This window comes from Sardina pilchardus, chromosome 4 (genome assembly GCF_963854185.1).
Source record: "Sardina pilchardus chromosome 4, fSarPil1.1, whole genome shotgun sequence".
Classification (NCBI taxonomy): domain Eukaryota; kingdom Metazoa; phylum Chordata; class Actinopteri; order Clupeiformes; family Clupeidae; genus Sardina; species Sardina pilchardus.
The window spans coordinates 337,323-361,551 of NC_084997.1; the positions used below are offsets into that span (position 1 = coordinate 337,323).

General features: G+C 41.9%; 11 non-coding genes across 11 annotated transcripts; all 11 read right to left on the reverse strand.

Moving 5' to 3' along the window:
- Nucleotides 1-1,240: 1,240 nt before the first annotated feature.
- LOC134079351 (5S ribosomal RNA) lies at nucleotides 1,241-1,359 on the reverse strand. The gene has a single exon (XR_009938991.1). It is a non-coding gene; the product is annotated as a 5S ribosomal RNA (ribosomal RNA).
- A 1,616-nt stretch (nucleotides 1,360-2,975) lies between these two features.
- On the reverse strand, nucleotides 2,976-3,094 carry LOC134079352 (5S ribosomal RNA). Its single transcript, XR_009938992.1, has one exon. It is a non-coding gene; the product is annotated as a 5S ribosomal RNA (ribosomal RNA).
- Nucleotides 3,095-4,711: 1,617 nt separating this feature from the next.
- On the reverse strand, nucleotides 4,712-4,830 carry LOC134079354 (5S ribosomal RNA). Its single transcript, XR_009938993.1, has one exon. It is a non-coding gene; the product is annotated as a 5S ribosomal RNA (ribosomal RNA).
- A 1,617-nt stretch (nucleotides 4,831-6,447) lies between these two features.
- LOC134079356 (5S ribosomal RNA) lies at nucleotides 6,448-6,566 on the reverse strand. The gene has a single exon (XR_009938995.1). It is a non-coding gene; the product is annotated as a 5S ribosomal RNA (ribosomal RNA).
- Nucleotides 6,567-8,183: 1,617 nt separating this feature from the next.
- On the reverse strand, nucleotides 8,184-8,302 carry LOC134079357 (5S ribosomal RNA). The gene has a single exon (XR_009938996.1). It is a non-coding gene; the product is annotated as a 5S ribosomal RNA (ribosomal RNA).
- A 1,617-nt stretch (nucleotides 8,303-9,919) lies between these two features.
- LOC134079358 (5S ribosomal RNA) lies at nucleotides 9,920-10,038 on the reverse strand. The gene has a single exon (XR_009938997.1). It is a non-coding gene; the product is annotated as a 5S ribosomal RNA (ribosomal RNA).
- Nucleotides 10,039-11,657: 1,619 nt separating this feature from the next.
- LOC134079359 (5S ribosomal RNA) lies at nucleotides 11,658-11,776 on the reverse strand. Its single transcript, XR_009938998.1, has one exon. It is a non-coding gene; the product is annotated as a 5S ribosomal RNA (ribosomal RNA).
- Nucleotides 11,777-13,393: 1,617 nt separating this feature from the next.
- LOC134079360 (5S ribosomal RNA) lies at nucleotides 13,394-13,512 on the reverse strand. The gene has a single exon (XR_009938999.1). It is a non-coding gene; the product is annotated as a 5S ribosomal RNA (ribosomal RNA).
- Nucleotides 13,513-15,130: 1,618 nt separating this feature from the next.
- Nucleotides 15,131-15,249, reverse strand: LOC134079361 (5S ribosomal RNA). Its single transcript, XR_009939000.1, has one exon. It is a non-coding gene; the product is annotated as a 5S ribosomal RNA (ribosomal RNA).
- A 1,619-nt stretch (nucleotides 15,250-16,868) lies between these two features.
- On the reverse strand, nucleotides 16,869-16,987 carry LOC134079362 (5S ribosomal RNA). The gene has a single exon (XR_009939001.1). It is a non-coding gene; the product is annotated as a 5S ribosomal RNA (ribosomal RNA).
- Nucleotides 16,988-18,606: 1,619 nt separating this feature from the next.
- LOC134079371 (5S ribosomal RNA) lies at nucleotides 18,607-18,725 on the reverse strand. The gene has a single exon (XR_009939009.1). It is a non-coding gene; the product is annotated as a 5S ribosomal RNA (ribosomal RNA).
- Between the last annotated feature and the right edge of the window lie 5,504 nt (nucleotides 18,726-24,229).

Genomic DNA, 24,229 nt, shown 5'->3' on the forward strand with positions numbered 1-24,229 from the left:
ATTTGAAACTACCACAAGTAAATTAGAAAATGTCACTGGAGTAAAAAAAAGCTCAGCTTTTCAAACAAAGATGATACTCAAAGCTAAGGAGAGAAATCAGTGTCTGGCCATGCATGAGAATATAAAACCACTAAGTATTTGATGGGATATAAAAAAAAAAAAAATCTGTTTTTCTAAGCAGAGCGAAAACACAGGGGACGTTTCATTGGAGAGAACAGCCCTAATTTACAATTCATAAAATATGAGCTTCGTTTTAGAAACTTAGCCTCTCAATGAAAACAACGTACACATACCGGTCGGGATGCGGACGCTCCGAGTTGGGTCTCTGGCCAGTTAGGACTGCGCATTCAGGTCATGTGTTGTAAAGAGGGTTGTTTCGTGGATCCTCTTTGCTTCATCTTCGCCACGGAGAAAGAAAAAACAACTGCTCCAAATGCAGTTCTCTACTGGTGTGCTAGAGTCACTGGCAGCCAATGATCCATACATGTCCAGATGTACACTAGCGACAGAAAGCGTGGCGCTCCCTCCGGCGACGGAGACGTGAATGAGCGCTTCTCCTTAGCGCACGGTTTATATAGGCCTTATACGTAATAGTAGACACACGTCAATCGAATGCTGCATCTAATCCGACAACATAGGCTATGTAGTAGCAACTGCTGTCAAGCAAAACTTCATGAAGCACGCTGATATTAGCTTTTCATATATCAATTCGCTGTGCGTAAAAACAGGACCTTTGGTCACTCGCTCTACTTGGACATCCTGAAACGAGTAACCTACAGTTGTTCAGGAAAACACTACAATATCTGGGATGTCGAAGGCCATGCAGACTATAGGCTATTTTCCATACTCAGACAGTGTTGAAAAAATTACTTTGCAGCTCTTGGGCGAATGAACACAGCGAGACCGGGAATTGTACAACACGGTGAAAACTACATCGAAAACAAAGCTGTCACCCCAAAAAATAAGCTAAACATTCCAGATGAAAACAAGCACTAAAACTCCCCCAATCCGCCAGCTGTTTACAGTCAACTCGTGCAATTTTTTCCGACCTGTTGCTGGCTTAGCCTATATTTCCTACCTATGTATTTATTTATTTATTTATTTATGTATTTCTTTATTTTGCTTTCAAACGGAGGAAGCAAATATTCAATGGGGTTGGAACGTCTACGTACTAGGGAGCAGGCACGCACAGACAGACAGCCTGAAAAAAAAAAAAGTTTCACTGGCTGATGGAGAGAAAAGCTTACGGCACCTGGTATTCCCAGGCGGTCTCCCATCCAAGTACTAACCAGGCCCGACGCTGCTTAGCTTCCGAGATCGGACGAGATCGGGCGTGTTCAGCGTGGTATGGCCGTAAGCGAAAGCAACCGGCCAAAGTAACCTACTTAAAGCTCCCTAACCCGGGTTGGAGACGCGTGTGTTGTGAAAGGTGAGGTACGCTACATTGTGTTCAAGAAAACAAAGGCGCATTTTCCGCGTGGAGTTCAACTTTGAAAGTGAAGAATACAACAAATGGCATTTAAAACTTGGTAACATTTCCAATAACTGTTCCTTCTTTATCCTAAAAACGATGGGTACTGACAGAAGAGTTTGGTTAGGCAAGTGCACATACTTTACTCACAGTACAACATACATAGGGCAGCTTTATCTCTGATTAAAACGCTCACAGATTTGTTTAGAAGCTAAATAAATTGTAATGGTGACATAGCATGTCAAAAACCACTTGGTGTGTACACCATTTGAAACTACCACAAGTAAATTAGAAAATGTCACTGGAGTAAAAAAAAGCTCAGCTTTTCAAACAAAGATGATACTCAAAGCTAAGGAGAGAAATCAGTGTCTGGCCATGCATGAGAATATAAAACCACTAAGTATTTGATGGGATATAAAAAAAAAAAATCTGTTTTTCTAAGCAGAGCGAAAACACAGGGGACGTTTCATTGGAGAGAACAGCCCTAATTTACAATTCATAAAATATGAGCTTCGTTTTAGAAACTTAGCCTCTCAATGAAAACAACGTACACATACCGGTCGGGATGCGGACGCTCCGAGTTGGGTCTCTGGCCAGTTAGGACTGCGCATTCAGGTCATGTGTTGTAAAGAGGGTTGTTTCGTGGATCCTCTTTGCTTCATCTTCGCCACGGAGAAAGAAAAAACAACTGCTCCAAATGCAGTTCTCTACTGGTGTGCTAGAGTCACTGGCAGCCAATGATCCATACATGTCCAGATGTACACTAGCGACAGAAAGCGTGGCGCTCCCTCCGGCGACGGAGACGTGAATGAGCGCTTCTCCTTAGCGCACGGTTTATATAGGCCTTATACGTAATAGTAGACACACGTCAATCGAATGCTGCATCTAATCCGACAACATAGGCTATGTAGTAGCAACTGCTGTCAAGCAAAACTTCATGAAGCACGCTGATATTAGCTTTTCATATATCAATTCGCTGTGCGTAAAAACAGGACCTTTGGTCACTCGCTCTACTTGGACATCCTGAAACGAGTAACCTACAGTTGTTCAGGAAAACACTACAATATCTGGGATGTCGAAGGCCATGCAGACTATAGGCTATTTTCCATACTCAGACAGTGTTGAAAAAATTACTTTGCAGCTCTTGGGCGAATGAACACAGCGAGACCGGGAATTGTACAACACGGTGAAAACTACATCGAAAACAAAGCTGTCACCCCAAAAAATAAGCTAAACATTCCAGATGAAAACAAGCACTAAAACTCCCCCAATCCGCCAGCTGTTTACAGTCAACTCGTGCAATTTTTTCCGACCTGTTGCTGGCTTAGCCTATATTTCCTACCTATGTATTTATTTATTTATTTATTTATGTATTTCTTTATTTTGCTTTCAAACGGAGGAAGCAAATATTCAAAGGGGTTGGAACGTCTACGTACTAGGGAGCAGGCACGCACAGACAGACAGCCTGAAAAAAAAAAAAGTTTCACTGGCTGATGGAGAGAAAAGCTTACGGCACCTGGTATTCCCAGGCGGTCTCCCATCCAAGTACTAACCAGGCCCGACGCTGCTTAGCTTCCGAGATCGGACGAGATCGGGCGTGTTCAGCGTGGTATGGCCGTAAGCGAAAGCAACCGGCCAAAGTAACCTACTTAAAGCTCCCTAACCCGGGTTGGAGACGCGTGTGTTGTGAAAGGTGAGGTACGCTACATTGTGTTCAAGAAAACAAAGGCGCATTTTCCGCGTGGAGTTCAACTTTGAAAGTGAAGAATACAACAAATGGCATTTAAAACTTGGTAACATTTCCAATAACTGTTCCTTCTTTATCCTAAAAACGATGGGTACTGACAGAAGAGTTTGGTTAGGCAAGTGCACATACTTTACTCACAGTACAACATACATAGGGCAGCTTTATCTCTGATTAAAACGCTCACAGATTTGTTTAGAAGCTAAATAAATTGTAATGGTGACATAGCATGTCAAAAACCACTTGGTGTGTACACCATTTGAAACTACCACAAGTAAATTAGAAAATGTCACTGGAGTAAAAAAAAGCTCAGCTTTTCAAACAAAGATGATACTCAAAGCTAAGGAGAGAAATCAGTGTCTGGCCATGCATGAGAATATAAAACCACTAAGTATTTGATGGGATATAAAAAAAAAAAAATCTGTTTTTCTAAGCAGAGCGAAAACACAGGGGACGTTTCATTGGAGAGAACAGCCCTAATTTACAATTCATAAAATATGAGCTTCGTTTTAGAAACTTAGCCTCTCAATGAAAACAACGTACACATACCGGTCGGGATGCGGACGCTCCGAGTTGGGTCTCTGGCCAGTTAGGACTGCGCATTCAGGTCATGTGTTGTAAAGAGGGTTGTTTCGTGGATCCTCTTTGCTTCATCTTCGCCACGGAGAAAGAAAAAACAACTGCTCCAAATGCAGTTCTCTACTGGTGTGCTAGAGTCACTGGCAGCCAATGATCCATACATGTCCAGATGTACACTAGCGACAGAAAGCGTGGCGCTCCCTCCGGCGACGGAGACGTGAATGAGCGCTTCTCCTTAGCGCACGGTTTATATAGGCCTTATACGTAATAGTAGACACACGTCAATCGAATGCTGCATCTAATCCGACAACATAGGCTATGTAGTAGCAACTGCTGTCAAGCAAAACTTCATGAAGCACGCTGATATTAGCTTTTCATATATCAATTCGCTGTGCGTAAAAACAGGACCTTTGGTCACTCGCTCTACTTGGACATCCTGAAACGAGTAACCTACAGTTGTTCAGGAAAACACTACAATATCTGGGATGTCGAAGGCCATGCAGACTATAGGCTATTTTCCATACTCAGACAGTGTTGAAAAAATTACTTTGCAGCTCTTGGGCGAATGAACACAGCGAGACCGGGAATTGTACAACACGGTGAAAACTACATCGAAAACAAAGCTGTCACCCCAAAAAATAAGCTAAACATTCCAGATGAAAACAAGCACTAAAACTCCCCCAATCCGCCAGCTGTTTACAGTCAACTCGTGCAATTTTTTCCGACCTGTTGCTGGCTTAGCCTATATTTCCTACCTATGTATTTATTTATTTATTTATTTATGTATTTCTTTATTTTGCTTTCAAACGGAGGAAGCAAATATTCAATGGGGTTGGAACGTCTACGTACTAGGGAGCAGGCACGCACAGACAGACAGCCTGAAAAAAAAAAAAGTTTCACTGGCTGATGGAGAGAAAAGCTTACGGCACCTGGTATTCCCAGGCGGTCTCCCATCCAAGTACTAACCAGGCCCGACGCTGCTTAGCTTCCGAGATCGGACGAGATCGGGCGTGTTCAGCGTGGTATGGCCGTAAGCGAAAGCAACCGGCCAAAGTAACCTACTTAAAGCTCCCTAACCCGGGTTGGAGACGCGTGTGTTGTGAAAGGTGAGGTACGCTACATTGTGTTCAAGAAAACAAAGGCGCATTTTCCGCGTGGAGTTCAACTTTGAAAGTGAAGAATACAACAAATGGCATTTAAAACTTGGTAACATTTCCAATAACTGTTCCTTCTTTATCCTAAAAACGATGGGTACTGACAGAAGAGTTTGGTTAGGCAAGTGCACATACTTTACTCACAGTACAACATACATAGGGCAGCTTTATCTCTGATTAAAACGCTCACAGATTTGTTTAGAAGCTAAATAAATTGTAATGGTGACATAGCATGTCAAAAACCACTTGGTGTGTACACCATTTGAAACTACCACAAGTAAATTAGAAAATGTCACTGGAGTAAAAAAAAGCTCAGCTTTTCAAACAAAGATGATACTCAAAGCTAAGGAGAGAAATCAGTGTCTGGCCATGCATGAGAATATAAAACCACTAAGTATTTGATGGGATATAAAAAAAAAAAAATCTGTTTTTCTAAGCAGAGCGAAAACACAGGGGACGTTTCATTGGAGAGAACAGCCCTAATTTACAATTCATAAAATATGAGCTTCGTTTTAGAAACTTAGCCTCTCAATGAAAACAACGTACACATACCGGTCGGGATGCGGACGCTCCGAGTTGGGTCTCTGGCCAGTTAGGACTGCGCATTCAGGTCATGTGTTGTAAAGAGGGTTGTTTCGTGGATCCTCTTTGCTTCATCTTCGCCACGGAGAAAGAAAAAACAACTGCTCCAAATGCAGTTCTCTACTGGTGTGCTAGAGTCACTGGCAGCCAATGATCCATACATGTCCAGATGTACACTAGCGACAGAAAGCGTGGCGCTCCCTCCGGCGACGGAGACGTGAATGAGCGCTTCTCCTTAGCGCACGGTTTATATAGGCCTTATACGTAATAGTAGACACACGTCAATCGAATGCTGCATCTAATCCGACAACATAGGCTATGTAGTAGCAACTGCTGTCAAGCAAAACTTCATGAAGCACGCTGATATTAGCTTTTCATATATCAATTCGCTGTGCGTAAAAACAGGACCTTTGGTCACTCGCTCTACTTGGACATCCTGAAACGAGTAACCTACAGTTGTTCAGGAAAACACTACAATATCTGGGATGTCGAAGGCCATGCAGACTATAGGCTATTTTCCATACTCAGACAGTGTTGAAAAAATTACTTTGCAGCTCTTGGGCGAATGAACACAGCGAGACCGGGAATTGTACAACACGGTGAAAACTACATCGAAAACAAAGCTGTCACCCCAAAAAATAAGCTAAACATTCCAGATGAAAACAAGCACTAAAACTCCCCCAATCCGCCAGCTGTTTACAGTCAACTCGTGCAATTTTTTCCGACCTGTTGCTGGCTTAGCCTATATTTCCTACCTATGTATTTATTTATTTATTTATTTATGTATTTCTTTATTTTGCTTTCAAACGGAGGAAGCAAATATTCAATGGGGTTGGAACGTCTACGTACTAGGGAGCAGGCACGCACAGACAGACAGCCTGAAAAAAAAAAAAGTTTCACTGGCTGATGGAGAGAAAAGCTTACGGCACCTGGTATTCCCAGGCGGTCTCCCATCCAAGTACTAACCAGGCCCGACGCTGCTTAGCTTCCGAGATCGGACGAGATCGGGCGTGTTCAGCGTGGTATGGCCGTAAGCGAAAGCAACCGGCCAAAGTAACCTACTTAAAGCTCCCTAACCCGGGTTGGAGACGCGTGTGTTGTGAAAGGTGAGGTACGCTACATTGTGTTCAAGAAAACAAAGGCGCATTTTCCGCGTGGAGTTCAACTTTGAAAGTGAAGAATACAACAAATGGCATTTAAAACTTGGTAACATTTCCAATAACTGTTCCTTCTTTATCCTAAAAACGATGGGTACTGACAGAAGAGTTTGGTTAGGCAAGTGCACATACTTTACTCACAGTACAACATACATAAGGCAGCTTTATCTCTGATTAAAACGCTCACAGATTTGTTTAGAAGCTAAATAAATTGTAATGGTGACATAGCATGTCAAAAACCACTTGGTGTGTACACCATTTGAAACTACCACAAGTAAATTAGAAAATGTCACTGGAGTAAAAAAAAGCTCAGCTTTTCAAACAAAGATGATACTCAAAGCTAAGGAGAGAAATCAGTGTCTGGCCATGCATGAGAATATAAAACCACTAAGTATTTGATGGGATATAAAAAAAAAAAAATCTGTTTTTCTAAGCAGAGCGAAAACACAGGGGACGTTTCATTGGAGAGAACAGCCCTAATTTACAATTCATAAAATATGAGCTTCGTTTTAGAAACTTAGCCTCTCAATGAAAACAACGTACACATACCGGTCGGGATGCGGACGCTCCGAGTTGGGTCTCTGGCCAGTTAGGACTGCGCATTCAGGTCATGTGTTGTAAAGAGGGTTGTTTCGTGGATCCTCTTTGCTTCATCTTCGCCACGGAGAAAGAAAAAACAACTGCTCCAAATGCAGTTCTCTACTGGTGTGCTAGAGTCACTGGCAGCCAATGATCCATACATGTCCAGATGTACACTAGCGACAGAAAGCGTGGCGCTCCCTCCGGCGACGGAGACGTGAATGAGCGCTTCTCCTTAGCGCACGGTTTATATAGGCCTTATACGTAATAGTAGACACACGTCAATCGAATGCTGCATCTAATCCGACAACATAGGCTATGTAGTAGCAACTGCTGTCAAGCAAAACTTCATGAAGCACGCTGATATTAGCTTTTCATATATCAATTCGCTGTGCGTAAAAACAGGACCTTTGGTCACTCGCTCTACTTGGACATCCTGAAACGAGTAACCTACAGTTGTTCAGGAAAACACTACAATATCTGGGATGTCGAAGGCCATGCAGACTATAGGCTATTTTCCATACTCAGACAGTGTTGAAAAAATTACTTTGCAGCTCTTGGGCGAATGAACACAGCGAGACCGGGAATTGTACAACACGGTGAAAACTACATCGAAAACAAAGCTGTCACCCCAAAAAATAAGCTAAACATTCCAGATGAAAACAAGCACTAAAACTCCCCCAATCCGCCAGCTGTTTACAGTCAACTCGTGCAATTTTTTCCGACCTGTTGCTGGCTTAGCCTATATTTCCTACCTATGTATTTATTTATTTATTTATTTATGTATTTCTTTATTTTGCTTTCAAACGGAGGAAGCAAATATTCAATGGGGTTGGAACGTCTACGTACTAGGGAGCAGGCACGCACAGACAGACAGCCTGAAAAAAAAAAAAGTTTCACTGGCTGATGGAGAGAAAAGCTTACGGCACCTGGTATTCCCAGGCGGTCTCCCATCCAAGTACTAACCAGGCCCGACGCTGCTTAGCTTCCGAGATCGGACGAGATCGGGCGTGTTCAGCGTGGTATGGCCGTAAGCGAAAGCAACCGGCCAAAGTAACCTACTTAAAGCTCCCTAACCCGGGTTGGAGACGCGTGTGTTGTGAAAGGTGAGGTACGCTACATTGTGTTCAAGAAAACAAAGGCGCATTTTCCGCGTGGAGTTCAACTTTGAAAGTGAAGAATACAACAAATGGCATTTAAAACTTGGTAACATTTCCAATAACTGTTCCTTCTTTATCCTAAAAACGATGGGTACTGACAGAAGAGTTTGGTTAGGCAAGTGCACATACTTTACTCACAGTACAACATACATAGGGCAGCTTTATCTCTGATTAAAACGCTCACAGATTTGTTTAGAAGCTAAATAAATTGTAATGGTGACATAGCATGTCAAAAACCACTTGGTGTGTACACCATTTGAAACTACCACAAGTAAATTAGAAAATGTCACTGGAGTAAAAAAAAGCTCAGCTTTTCAAACAAAGATGATACTCAAAGCTAAGGAGAGAAATCAGTGTCTGGCCATGCATGAGAATATAAAACCACTAAGTATTTGATGGGATATAAAAAAAAAAAAATCTGTTTTTCTAAGCAGAGCGAAAACACAGGGGACGTTTCATTGGAGAGAACAGCCCTAATTTACAATTCATAAAATATGAGCTTCGTTTTAGAAACTTAGCCTCTCAATGAAAACAACGTACACATACCGGTCGGGATGCGGACGCTCCGAGTTGGGTCTCTGGCCAGTTAGGACTGCGCATTCAGGTCATGTGTTGTAAAGAGGGTTGTTTCGTGGATCCTCTTTGCTTCATCTTCGCCACGGAGAAAGAAAAAACAACTGCTCCAAATGCAGTTCTCTACTGGTGTGCTAGAGTCACTGGCAGCCAATGATCCATACATGTCCAGATGTACACTAGCGACAGAAAGCGTGGCGCTCCCTCCGGCGACGGAGACGTGAATGAGCGCTTCTCCTTAGCGCACGGTTTATATAGGCCTTATACGTAATAGTAGACACACGTCAATCGAATGCTGCATCTAATCCGACAACATAGGCTATGTAGTAGCAACTGCTGTCAAGCAAAACTTCATGAAGCACGCTGATATTAGCTTTTCATATATCAATTCGCTGTGCGTAAAAACAGGACCGTTGGTCACTCGCTCTACTTGGACATCCTGAAACGAGTAACCTACAGTTGTTCAGGAAAACACTACAATATCTGGGATGTCGAAGGCCATGCAGACTATAGGCTATTTTCCATACTCAGACAGTGTTGAAAAAATTACTTTGCAGCTCTTGGGCGAATGAACACAGCGAGACCGGGAATTGTACAACACGGTGAAAACTACATCGAAAACAAAGCTGTCACCCCAAAAAATAAGCTAAACATTCCAGATGAAAACAAGCACTAAAACTCCCCCAATCCGCCAGCTGTTTACAGTCAACTCGTGCAATTTTTTCCGACCTGTTGCTGGCTTAGCCTATATTTCCTACCTATGTATTTATTTATTTATTTATTTATGTATTTCTTTATTTTGCTTTCAAACGGAGGAAGCAAATATTCAATGGGGTTGGAACGTCTACGTACTAGGGAGCAGGCACGCACAGACAGACAGCCTGAAAAAAAAAAAAGTTTCACTGGCTGATGGAGAGAAAAGCTTACGGCACCTGGTATTCCCAGGCGGTCTCCCATCCAAGTACTAACCAGGCCCGACGCTGCTTAGCTTCCGAGATCGGACGAGATCGGGCGTGTTCAGCGTGGTATGGCCGTAAGCGAAAGCAACCGGCCAAAGTAACCTACTTAAAGCTCCCTAACCCGGGTTGGAGACGCGTGTGTTGTGAAAGGTGAGGTACGCTACATTGTGTTCAAGAAAACAAAGGCGCATTTTCCGCGTGGAGTTCAACTTTGAAAGTGAAGAATACAACAAATGGCATTTAAAACTTGGTAACATTTCCAATAACTGTTCCTTCTTTATCCTAAAAACGATGGGTACTGACAGAAGAGTTTGGTTAGGCAAGTGCACATACTTTACTCACAGTACAACATACATAGGGCAGCTTTATCTCTGATTAAAACGCTCACAGATTTGTTTAGAAGCTAAATAAATTGTAATGGTGACATAGCATGTCAAAAACCACTTGGTGTGTACACCATTTGAAACTACCACAAGTAAATTAGAAAATGTCACTGGAGTAAAAAAAAGCTCAGCTTTTCAAACAAAGATGATACTCAAAGCTAAGGAGAGAAATCAGTGTCTGGCCATGCATGAGAATATAAAACCACTAAGTATTTGATGGGATATAAAAAAAAAAAAATCTGTTTTTCTAAGCAGAGCGAAAACACAGGGGACGTTTCATTGGAGAGAACAGCCCTAATTTACAATTCATAAAATATGAGCTTCGTTTTAGAAACTTAGCCTCTCAATGAAAACAACGTACACATACCGGTCGGGATGCGGACGCTCCGAGTTGGGTCTCTGGCCAGTTAGGACTGCGCATTCAGGTCATGTGTTGTAAAGAGGGTTGTTTCGTGGATCCTCTTTGCTTCATCTTCGCCACGGAGAAAGAAAAAACAACTGCTCCAAATGCAGTTCTCTACTGGTGTGCTAGAGTCACTGGCAGCCAATGATCCATACATGTCCAGATGTACACTAGCGACAGAAAGCGTGGCGCTCCCTCCGGCGACGGAGACGTGAATGAGCGCTTCTCCTTAGCGCACGGTTTATATAGGCCTTATACGTAATAGTAGACACACGTCAATCGAATGCTGCATCTAATCCGACAACATAGGCTATGTAGTAGCAACTGCTGTCAAGCAAAACTTCATGAAGCACGCTGATATTAGCTTTTCATATATCAATTCGCTGTGCGTAAAAACAGGACCTTTGGTCACTCGCTCTACTTGGACATCCTGAAACGAGTAACCTACAGTTGTTCAGGAAAACACTACAATATCTGGGATGTCGAAGGCCATGCAGACTATAGGCTATTTTCCATACTCAGACAGTGTTGAAAAAATTACTTTGCAGCTCTTGGGCGAATGAACACAGCGAGACCGGGAATTGTACAACACGGTGAAAACTACATCGAAAACAAAGCTGTCACCCCAAAAAATAAGCTAAACATTCCAGATGAAAACAAGCACTAAAACTCCCCCAATCCGCCAGCTGTTTACAGTCAACTCGTGCAATTTTTTTCCGACCTGTTGCTGGCTTAGCCTATATTTCCTACCTATGCATTTATTTATTTATTTATTTATGTATTTCTTTATTTTGCTTTCAAACGGAGGAAGCAAATATTCAAAGGGGTTGGAACGTCTACGTACTAGGGAGCAGGCACGCAGAGACAGACAGCCTGAAAAAAAAAAAAAGTTTCACTGGCTGATGGAGAGAAAAGCTTACGGCACCTGGTATTCCCAGGCGGTCTCCCATCCAAGTACTAACCAGGCCCGACGCTGCTTAGCTTCCGAGATCGGACGAGATCGGGCGTGTTCAGCGTGGTATGGCCGTAAGCGAAAGCAACCGGCCAAAGTAACCTACTTAAAGCTCCCTAACCCGGGTTGGAGACGCGTGTGTTGTGAAAGGTGAGGTACGCTACATTGTGTTCAAGAAAACAAGGGCGCATTTCCCGCGTGGAGTTCAACTTTGAAAGTGAAGAATACAACAAATGGCATTTAAAACTTGGTAACATTTCCAATAACTGTTCCTTCTTTATCCTAAAAACGATGGGTACTGACAGAAGAGTTTGGTTAGGCAAGTGCACATACTTTACTCACAGTACAACATACATAGGGCAGCTTTATCTCTGATTAAAACGCTCACAGATTTGTTTAGAAGCTAAATAAATTGTAATGGTGACATAGCATGGCAAAAACCACTTGGTGTGTACACCATTTGAAACTACCACAAGTAAATTAGAAAATGTCACTGGAGTAAAAAAAAGCTCAGCTTTTCAAACAAAGATGATACTCAAAGCTAAGGAGAGAAATCAGTGTCTGGCCATGCATGAGAATATAAAACCACTAAGTATTTGATGGGATATAAAAAAAAAAAAATCTGTTTTTCTAAGCAGAGCGAAAACACAGGGGACGTTTCATTGGAGAGAACAGCCCTAATTTACAATTCATAAAATATGAGCTTCGTTTTAGAAACTTAGCCTCTCAATGAAAACAACGTACACATACCGGTCGGGATGCGGACGCTCCGAGTTGGGTCTCTGGCCAGTTAGGACTGCGCATTCAGGTCATGTGTTGTAAAGAGGGTTGTTTCGTGGATCCTCTTTGCTTCATCTTCGCCACGGAGAAAGAAAAAACAACTGCTCCAAATGCAGTTCTCTACTGGTGTGCTAGAGTCACTGGCAGCCAATGATCCATACATGTCCAGATGTACACTAGCGACAGAAAGCGTGGCGCTCCCTCCGGCGACGGAGACGTGAATGAGCGCTTCTCCTTAGCGCACGGTTTATATAGGCCTTATACGTAATAGTAGACACACGTCAATCGAATGCTGCATCTAATCCGACAACATAGGCTATGTAGTAGCAACTGCTGTCAAGCAAAACTTCATGAAGCACGCTGATATTAGCTTTTCATATATCAATTCGCTGTGCGTAAAAACAGGACCTTTGGTCACTCGCTCTACTTGGACATCCTGAAACGAGTAACCTACAGTTGTTCAGGAAAACACTACAATATCTGGGATGTCGAAGGCCATGCAGACTATAGGCTATTTTCCATACTCAGACAGTGTTGAAAAAATTACTTTGCAGCTCTTGGGCGAATGAACACAGCGAGACCGGGAATTGTACAACACGGTGAAAACTACATCGAAAACAAAGCTGTCACCCCAAAAAATAAGCTAAACATTCCAGATGAAAACAAGCACTAAAACTCCCCCAATCCGCCAGCTGTTTACAGTCAACTCGTGCAATTTTTTCCGACCTGTTGCTGGCTTAGCCTATATTTCCTACCTATGTATTTATTTATTTATTTATTTATGTATTTCTTTATTTTGCTTTCAAACGGAGGAAGCAAATATTCAATGGGGTTGGAACGTCTACGTACTAGGGAGCAGGCACGCACAGACAGACAGCCTGAAAAAAAAAAAAGTTTCACTGGCTGATGGAGAGAAAAGCTTACGGCACCTGGTATTCCCAGGCGGTCTCCCATCCAAGTACTAACCAGGCCCGACGCTGCTTAGCTTCCGAGATCGGACGAGATCGGGCGTGTTCAGCGTGGTATGGCCGTAAGCGAAAGCAACCGGCCAAAGTAACCTACTTAAAGCTCCCTAACCCGGGTTGGAGACGCGTGTGTTGTGAAAGGTGAGGTACGCTACATTGTGTTCAAGAAAACAAAGGCGCATTTTCCGCGTGGAGTTCAACTTTGAAAGTGAAGAATACAACAAATGGCATTTAAAACTTGGTAACATTTCCAATAACTGTTCCTTCTTTATCCTAAAAACGATGGGTACTGACAGAAGAGTTTGGTTAGGCAAGTGCACATACTTTACTCACAGTACAACATACATAGGGCAGCTTTATCTCTGATTAAAACGCTCACAGATTTGTTTAGAAGCTAAATAAATTGTAATGGTGACATAGCATGTCAAAAACCACTTGGTGTGTACACCATTTGAAACTACCACAAGTAAATTAGAAAATGTCACTGGAGTAAAAAAAAGCTCAGCTTTTCAAACAAAGATGATACTCAAAGCTAAGGAGAGAAATCAGTGTCTGGCCATGCATGAGAATATAAAACCACTAAGTATTTGATGGGATATAAAAAAAAAAAAAATCTGTTTTTCTAAGCAGAGCGAAAACACAGGGGACGTTTCATTGGAGAGAACAGCCCTAATTTACAATTCATAAAATATGAGCTTCGTTTTAGAAACTTAGCCTCTCAATGAAAACAACGTACACATACCGGTCGGGATGCGGACGCTCCGAGTTGGGTCTCTGGCCAGTTAGGACTGCGCATTCAGGTCATGTGTTGTAAAGAGGGTTGTTTCGTGGATCCTCTTTGCTTCATCTTCGCCACGGAGAAAGAAAAAACAACTGCTCCAAATGCAGTTCTCTACTGGTGTGCTAGAGTCACTGGCAGCCAATGATCCATACATGTCCAGATGTACACTAGCGACAGAAAGCGTGGCGCTCCCTCCGGCGACGGAGACGTGAATGAGCGCTTCTCCTTAGCGCACGGTTTATATAGGCCTTATACGTAATAGTAGACACACGTCAATCGAATGCTGCATCTAATCCGACAACATAGGCTATGTAGTAGCAACTGCTGTCAAGCAAAACTTCATGAAGCACGCTGATATTAGCTTTTCATATATCAATTCGCTGTGCGTAAAAACAGGACCTTTGGTCACTCGCTCTACTTGGACATCCTGAAACGAGTAACCTACAGTTGTTCAGGAAAACACTACAATATCTGGGATGTCGAAGGCCATGCAGACTATAGGCTATTTTCCATACTCAGACAGTGTTGAAAAAATTACTTTGCAGCTCTTGGGCGAATGAACACAGCGAGACCGGGAATTGTACAACACGGTGAAAACTACATCGAAAACAAAGCTGTCACCCCAAAAAATAAGCTAAACATTCCAGATGAAAACAAGCACTAAAACTCCCCCAATCCGCCAGCTGTTTACAGTCAACTCGTGCAATTTTTTCCGACCTGTTGCTGGCTTAGCCTATATTTCCTACCTATGTATTTATTTATTTATTTATTTATGTATTTCTTTATTTTGCTTTCAAACGGAGGAAGCAAATATTCAATGGGGTTGGAACGTCTACGTACTAGGGAGCAGGCACGCACAGACAGACAGCCTGAAAAAAAAAAAAGTTTCACTGGCTGATGGAGAGAAAAGCTTACGGCACCTGGTATTCCCAGGCGGTCTCCCATCCAAGTACTAACCAGGCCCGACGCTGCTTAGCTTCCGAGATCGGACGAGATCGGGCGTGTTCAGCGTGGTATGGCCGTAAGCGAAAGCAACCGGCCAAAGTAACCTACTTAAAGCTCCCTAACCCGGGTTGGAGACGCGTGTGTTGTGAAAGGTGAGGTACGCTACATTGTGTTCAAGAAAACAAAGGCGCATTTTCCGCGTGGAGTTCAACTTTGAAAGTGAAGAATACAACAAATGGCATTTAAAACTTGGTAACATTTCCAATAACTGTTCCTTCTTTATCCTAAAAACGATGGGTACTGACAGAAGAGTTTGGTTAGGCAAGTGCACATACTTTACTCACAGTACAACATACATAGGGCAGCTTTATCTCTGATTAAAACGCTCACAGATTTGTTTAGAAGCTAAATAAATTGTAATGGTGACATAGCATGTCAAAAACCACTTGGTGTGTACACCATTTGAAACTACCACAAGTAAATTAGAAAATGTCACTGGAGTAAAAAAAAGCTCAGCTTTTCAAACAAAGATGATACTCAAAGCTAAGGAGAGAAATCAGTGTCTGGCCATGCATGAGAATATAAAACCACTAAGTATTTGATGGGATATAAAAAAAAAAAAATCTGTTTTTCTAAGCAGAGCGAAAACACAGGGGACGTTTCATTGGAGAGAACAGCCCTAATTTACAATTCATAAAATATGAGCTTCGTTTTAGAAACTTAGCCTCTCAATGAAAACAACGTACACATACCGGTCGGGATGCGGACGCTCCGAGTTGGGTCTCTGGCCAGTTAGGACTGCGCATTCAGGTCATGTGTTGTAAAGAGGGTTGTTTCGTGGATCCTCTTTGCTTCATCTTCGCCACGGAGAAAGAAAAAACAACTGCTCCAAATGCAGTTCTCTACTGGTGTGCTAGAGTCACTGGCAGCCAATGATCCATACATGTCCAGATGTACACTAGCGACAGAAAGCGTGGCGCTCCCTCCGGCGACGGAGACGTGAATGAGCGCTTCTCCTTAGCGCACGGTTTATATAGGCCTTATACGTAATAGTAGACACACGTCAATCGAATGCTGCATCTAATCCGACAACATAGGCTATGTAGTAGCAACTGCTGTCAAGCAAAACTTCATGAAGCACGCTGATATTAGCTTTTCATATATCAATTCGCTGTGCGTAAAAACAGGACCTTTGGTCACTCGCTCTACTTGGACATCCTGAAACGAGTAACCTACAGTTGTTCAGGAAAACACTACAATATCTGGGATGTCGAAGGCCATGCAGACTATAGGCTATTTTCCATACTCAGACAGTGTTGAAAAAATTACTTTGCAGCTCTTGGGCGAATGAACACAGCGAGACCGGGAATTGTACAACACGGTGAAAACTACATCGAAAACAAAGCTGTCACCCCAAAAAATAAGCTAAACATTCCAGATGAAAACAAGCACTAAAACTCCCCCAATCCGCCAGCTGTTTACAGTCAACTCGTGCAATTTTTTTCCGACCTGTTGCTGGCTTAGCCTATATTTCCTACCTATGCATTTATTTATTTATTTATTTATGTATTTCTTTATTTTGCTTTCAAACGGAGGAAGCAAATATTCAAAGGGGTTGGAACGTCTACGTACTAGGGAGCAGGCACGCAGAGACAGACAGCCTGAAAAAAAAAAAAAGTTTCACTGGCTGATGGAGAGAAAAGCTTACGGCACCTGGTATTCCCAGGCGGTCTCCCATCCAAGTACTAACCAGGCCCGACGCTGCTTAGCTTCCGAGATCGGACGAGATCGGGCGTGTTCAGCGTGGTATGGCCGTAAGCGAAAGCAACCGGCCAAAGTAACCTACTTAAAGCTCCCTAACCCGGGTTGGAGACGCGTGTGTTGTGAAAGGTGAGGTACGCTACATTGTGTTCAAGAAAACAAGGGCGCATTTTCCGCGTGGAGTTCAACTTTGAAAGTGAAGAATACAACAAATGGCATTTAAAACTTGGTAACATTTCCAATAACTGTTCCTTCTTTATCCTAAAAACGATGGGTACTGACAGAAGAGTTTGGTTAGGCAAGTGCACATACTTTACTCACAGTACAACATACATAGGGCAGCTTTATCTCTGATTAAAACGCTCACAGATTTGTTTAGAAGCTAAATAAATTGTAATGGTGACATAGCATGGCAAAAACCACTTGGTGTGTACACCATTTGAAACTACCACAAGTAAATTAGAAAATGTCACTGGAGTAAAAAAAAAGCTCAGCTTTTCAAACAAAGATGATACTCAAAGCTGAGGAGAGAAATCAGTGTCTGGCCATGCATGAGAATATAAAACCACTAAGTATTTGATGGGATTTAAAAAAAAAAAAAATCCGTTTTTCTAAGCAGAGCGAAAACACAGGAGACGTTTCATTGGAGAGAACAGCCCTAATTTACAATTCATAAAATATGAGCTTCGTTTTAGAAACTTAGCCTCTCAATGAAAACAACATACACATACCGGTTGGGATGCGGACGCTCCGAGTTGGGTCTCTGGCCAGTTAGGACTGCGCATTCAGGTCATGTGTTGTAAAGAGGGTTGTTTCGTGGATCCTCTTTGCTTCATCTTCGCCACGGAGAAAGAAAAAACAACTGCTCCTAATGCAGTTCTCTACTGGTGTGCTAGAGTCACTGGCAGCCAATGATCCATACATGTCCAGATGTACACTAGCGACAGAAAGCGTGGCGCTCCCTCCGGCGACGGAGACGTGAATGAGCGCTTCTCCTTAGCGCACGGTTTATATAGGCCTTATACGTAATAGTAGACACACGTCAATCGAATGCTGCATCTAATCCGACAACATAGGCTATGTAGTAGCAACTGCTGTCAAGCAAAACTTCATGAAGCACGCTGATATTAGCTTTTCATATATCAATTCGCTGTGCGTAAAAACAGGACCTTTGGTCACTCGCTCTACTTGGACATCCTGAAACGAGTAACCTACAGTTGTTCAGGAAAACACTACAATATCTGGGATGTCGAAGGCCATGCAGACTATAGGCTATTTTCCATACTCAGACAGTGTTGAAAAAATTACTTTGCAGCTCTTGGGCGAATGAACACAGCGAGACCGGGAATTGTACAACACGGTGAAAACTACATCGAAAACAAAGCTGTCACCCCAAAAAATAAGCTAAACATTCCAGATGAAAACAAGCACTAAAACTCCCCCAATCCGCCAGCTGTTTACAGTCAACTCGTGCAATTTTTTCCGACCTGTTGCTGGCTTAGCCTATATTTCCTACCTATGTATTTATTTATTTATTTATTTATGTATTTCTTTATTTTGCTTTCAAACGGAGGAAGCAAATATTCAAAGGGGTTGGAACGTCTACGTACTAGGGAGCAGGCACGCACAGACAGACAGCCTGAAAAAAAAAAAAGTTTCACTGGCTGATGGAGAGAAAAGCTTACGGCACCTGGTATTCCCAGGCGGTCTCCCATCCAAGTACTAACCAGGACCGACGCTGCTTAGCTTCCGAGATCGGACGAGATCGGGCGTGTTCAGCGTGGTATGGCCGTAAGCGAAAGCAACCGGCCAAAGTAACCTACTTAAAGCTCCCTAACCCGGGTTGGAGACGCGTGTGTTGTGAAAGGTGAGGTACGCTACATTGTGTTCAAGAAAACAAAGGCGCATTTTCCGCGTGGAGTTCAACTTTGAAAGTGAAGAATACAACAAATGGCATTTAAAACTTGGTAACATTTCCAATAACTGTTCCTTCTTTATCCTAAAAACGATGGGTACTGACAGAAGAGTTTGGTTAGGCAAGTGCACATACTTTACTCACAGTACAACATACATAGGGCAGCTTTATCTCTGATTAAAACACTCACAGATTTGTTTAGAAGCTAAATAAATTGTAATGGTGACATAGCATGGCAAAAACCACTTGGTGTGTACACCATTTGAAACTACCACAAGTAAATTAGAAAATGTCACTGGAGTAAAAAAAAGCTCAGCTTTTCAAACAAAGATGATACTCAAAGCTAAGGAGAGAAATCAGTGTCTGGCCATGCATGAGAATATAAAACCACTAAGTATTTGATGGGATTTTAAAAAAAAAAAATCCGTTTTTCTAAGCAGAGCGAAAACACAGGAGACGTTTCATTGGAGAGAACAGCCCTAATTTACAATTCATAAAATATGAGCTTCGTTTTAGAAACTTAGCCTCTCAATGAAAACAACGTACACATACCGGTTGGGATGCGGACGCTCCGAGTTGGGTCTCTGGCCAGTTAGGACTGCGCATTCAGGTCATGTGTTGTAAAGAGGGTTGTTTCGTGGATCCTCTTTGCTTCATCTTCGCCACGGAGAAAGAAAAAACAACTGCTCCTAATGCAGTTCTCTACTGGTGTGCTAGAGTCACTGGCAGCCAATGATCCATACATGTCCAGATGTACACTAGCGACAGAAAGCGTGGCGCTCCCTCCGGCGACGGAGACGTGAATGAGCGCTTCTCCTTAGCGCACGGTTTATATAGGCCTTATACGTAATAGTAGACACACGTCAATCGAATGCTGCATCTAATCCGACAACATAGGCTATGTAGTAGTAGTTAGGCTGATAAGCAAAGCAATTGTGCATTTTATGACTAAAGCATGAAAGTTTCACCATATAATCTTGACCCCCTAAGCTTTAATTTCAGACGTGGAGGCACTTCAGATCTGACCTCTGGGGCTAGATATTTGCTGTACAATATAAACATCTTTGAGGAGTAAAATATTTTTACAAGTCATTCCAGAATTCTACTGTGAAGATCTAGAACTTACATTGACTGCCATTCAAACGGGTAGCTTGAGTTCATTATGACAGTGTCAAATGGAACCTTTAATTGGCAACATTCTTATCACCTGCAAATGTGATTTCTTTTTTCACCTTTATTGGCCTACTGCTATTATGCCTATAGATACAGTAGGGAGCATATGTATTTGAACCCATGCTAAAGTTGACTAAAAAGAGGAATATAAAATCATTTGACAATTGATCTTAATGCCTTAATTAAAAAAATGAGTAAAAATAAAAACGCTAAGGACACCAATTTTCTTTGTGATTGAAGAATGCATCTTAAATAAATCAATGTTCTTCCTTAAAAACAGGGGGCATAAGTATTTGACCCCTATGTTAAATCTATCAGCCTGTCCGCAACAAAAACAAAACCATGCATGGAAGTTGTCTGGGAATACTGAATGTAGGGGTGAGCTAACTCTCTGTTTCATTTAGCCCTTGGTTAAAATATAATGTAGGCTATCAGCAGCAATACAAACACAACAAACATTTAATTTAAAGAATGAAGTGAAGTAAAAGGAAAAGGAAAAACCAAACAAAAACTCAATTAAAGTACAGACACTCCGCATTCATACTTGAGTACTAGTATTTCTACTTCTTTACATCTCTGCAAAATACAATGCACTGTAATTTCCCCTTGGGGATGAATAAAGTATATCTATCTATCTATCTATCTATCTATCTACTTGTCATTAGCAGCAAGTATAAAGTAGGCTAAAATAGTGTGCAAATGGAAAAAAAACAAGTGATCCTAAGATTTTAAGACCTGATGTCACCATGGATGATGAATTAAGATAGTGACAGTGTTAAGGTCCAGCAAATATAGCTAAGACATAGCACACCAAGTCCTGGTGTAAGGAGTTGAATTAAATTGAATGCTTTCTCCACTTTTGTTTACACTTTCAAATAAGATGGAAATAGGATTAGATAGGAAATAGATTTCAATCTTTTTGAACTTCTGCACAAAGTTAAAGGAATACATGTTCAACATTCAATGTTTGGACAATTTGTTATAAGGCATAGAGATAGGTAAAGACTTATTTTTATAAGCATAAAATACTTATTTGGGAACTGAAATAAAATTGATATTGTGGATTTGCATACATTTGGATGGATTGTTTATGTATTATTTTGTATTGCATACAGTTAAGGGCAAAATGATTAGCCCCCCTGAAATTTTGGAACATTACTCTAAAATTCTCCCTACATTTTTCATCCCTAAACACATTTTTAAAATCAAACATTCACCAGTTTGAGCTTAATCTCAAATTGTGTGAAAAGTGGAGTGGTCAAAATTATTAGCCCCCATGTCATTTTTTTTTTTTTTTTGCTTTTAAACACACACGACACGACGCACCTTTGCAGTCAGTTAATGTCCAGACAACACCTGAACATCCAATCAGCATTGATTGTTTACCTAAAGACTTCAAGGAACAGGCCTACAGGCACTTGAACACCTGTCTGAGAGGGGACTGCCTTTACAGGCATGCTGAAGATGAAGGAAATCTGTCTGGACCTCAGAAAGAAAATCATTGAGGCCTATAATATGGAAAAAGGCTATACTGTAATTTCTAGATGCTTCACAGTCTGTAGAACAGCCGTGCAAGCCATCATTACACAGAACAAAGAGTTCCAAGTTTGTTTATAACAAACTTAAGTGTGGATGAAAATGCTAAATATCTCAATCTATAGAGAGAAAAATCATCAGGGATGTTAGCAAGCATCCCCGCACATCTGCCAAAATGATAGTTGCAGACCTTGAGACCTCTGGGGTTAAAGTCTTGAGGAAGACAGTAGCGAGAAAAAAACCATTACTCCGAAAGGGGCACTTCAAAGTCAGACTGAACTTTGCCCATTCATATTTAAAAGCTAAAAAATTAGTTTTGGAAAAATGTTCGTTGATCTACTGAGATTAAACTGGAGCTGTTTGGGCACATGGATGTTGCCTATGTTTGGCGAAAAAAGGGAAGGCCTGCAACGATAAAAATACAGTTCCCACAGTGAAGCATGGTGGTGGGAGCATCATGTTCTGGGCCTGTTTTGCTGTCTCAGGCACAAGGAGCCTTGTTTGGGTGCATAGGATCTTGAAAAAGAAAGATTATGTTGACCTTTTGAGGGATAACATCAAGACGTCTGCTCTTAGGCTTAGGTCGCCACCAGGTCCTTCAGCATGATAATAACCCAAAGCATAGTAAAAAGTGGTCTAAAACGCCCTAAAGGATACCAAAATCAAGGTGCTGGAATAGTCTATACAAAGACCAGACCTCAACCCCATTGAGAATCTGTGGCACGTGCTTAAAGCAAGAGTCCATACAAGAAAAGTATGGACTCTTGCAGTTTGGACGAGTTGGAGCTAAAGAGTGCTTACTGTAAGAGATATGTGCCAACCTAGTAAAAGACTATTCAAAGAAGTTGTTGTCAGTTGAAGCAAAGAAAGGCTACACTGACTATTAATGGTCTGGTGCTGCCTTTAGATGTTCCATTGACACGTACCACTTATCTAAGCATTGTTGCAGGAAACAAGATGGACATGGACAGCAAACATGGTTTGAGGAAGGAACATTATTCATCAAATAAACATACAAATATGTTCACTTCAAGGTTATTGAAAAAAGCATTGAGCTTGACAAATTATATGATGTGCAATTTCGTTGTCTGATGATCAATTCTGGTGATCAAATATTTCCTTTTCACATTATCAAGCCAAACTATTGGTCTGAACAGTTCATTAATTATGTTATATATGGGGTCATTGTAATCCTTGACCATGAAAACATGGGGGTAGCTCAAGAGATGTGACACAAAGTACTGTATTAAGGTTATGGTGAAAAGCAAAATGGCTGCCACGGCCACCAGGAGGGATGCATGATGTTGTTTATGGTAGCTATCATAGTAAGCCTTGATCATCAAAACATAGGGGTAGACATAATCCTATCTATTATCATGTTTTGTTCATTGAGAACAAAATGTCAATTCTGAGACATACTTGTGCTGTTTGAAAGGGGTTCCCTATTAAATTGATTTATCTATTCTACTATCTATCTATCTATCTATCTATCTATCTATACGCATAATAGCAGTATTAGGCCTAAAGGTGAAAAAAGAAATCACATTTGCAGGTGATTAGAATGTTGCAAATTAAAGGTTCCATATGACACTGTCATAATGAACTCAAGCTACCCGTTTGAATGGCAGTCAATGTAAGTTCTAGATCTTTACAGTAGAATTCTGGAATGACTTGTAAAAATTTTACTCCTCTGAGATGTTTATATTGTACAGCAAATATCTAGCCCCAGAGGTCAGATCTGAAGTGCCTCCACGTCTGAAATTAAAGCTTAGGGGGTGAAGATTATATGGTGAAACTTTCATGCTTTAGTCATAAAATGCACAATACTTCTTATAATGTGAAGAAGAAAACGGCTGTTCTACACGGGATCTATGCTTGAGAAGAAACAAGTGAACAGAGAGGTGAAGCAGGCCATTAAAAAAGCTAAGGCAGCTTACAAAAGTAAGATTGAAGAGAAGTTCACTCAAGGTAACCTCCAGGAGGCATGGCAGGGTATTAAGACAATGGCAGCAGTCAACACTGTGCGTGACCTTAGACCTGTGTGTGTGGCTGGCAGCAGTGATGAATCCCTCCCCAATGAGCTCAACTCTTTTTACACCAGGTTTGAGAAAGATCACCAGTCTCAGTTGGCGGATATCACCAGTAGCTTGATCCCGAGTGACCCTATCATCGTCTCGGTTGAATCTGTGGTGGAATGTTTGAGGAGGACAAAGACCAAGAAAGCTCCTGGTCCAGATCAAATATGCGGTCACACACTGAAACACTGTGCTGAGCAGCTTGGAGGAGTTTTCCAGCAGATATTTCAGAGGTCTCTATCCACTGCCACTGTCCCACAGTCATGGAAACACTCCACAATCATTCCCGTTCCCAAGAAGAGCAGCCTGAAAGTCCTGAATGATCTAAGACCCATTGCCCTCACCTCCCTTGTCATGAAGGCCTTTGAGAGGATTGTGAAAGCTCATGTTATCAACGCCACAGCCTCAAAGATGGATCCTCTTCAGTTCGCATATCGTGCAAAAAGAGGGGTGGATGATGCCAAAATCTACATACTGAATGCCATCCATGAACACCTAGAAAGCCCAAATTCTTTTGCACGACTCCTATTTGCGGATTTCTCCTCTGCCTTCAATACCATTCAACCTCACATGTTGGCCAAAAAGCTCATAAGTTTCAACTT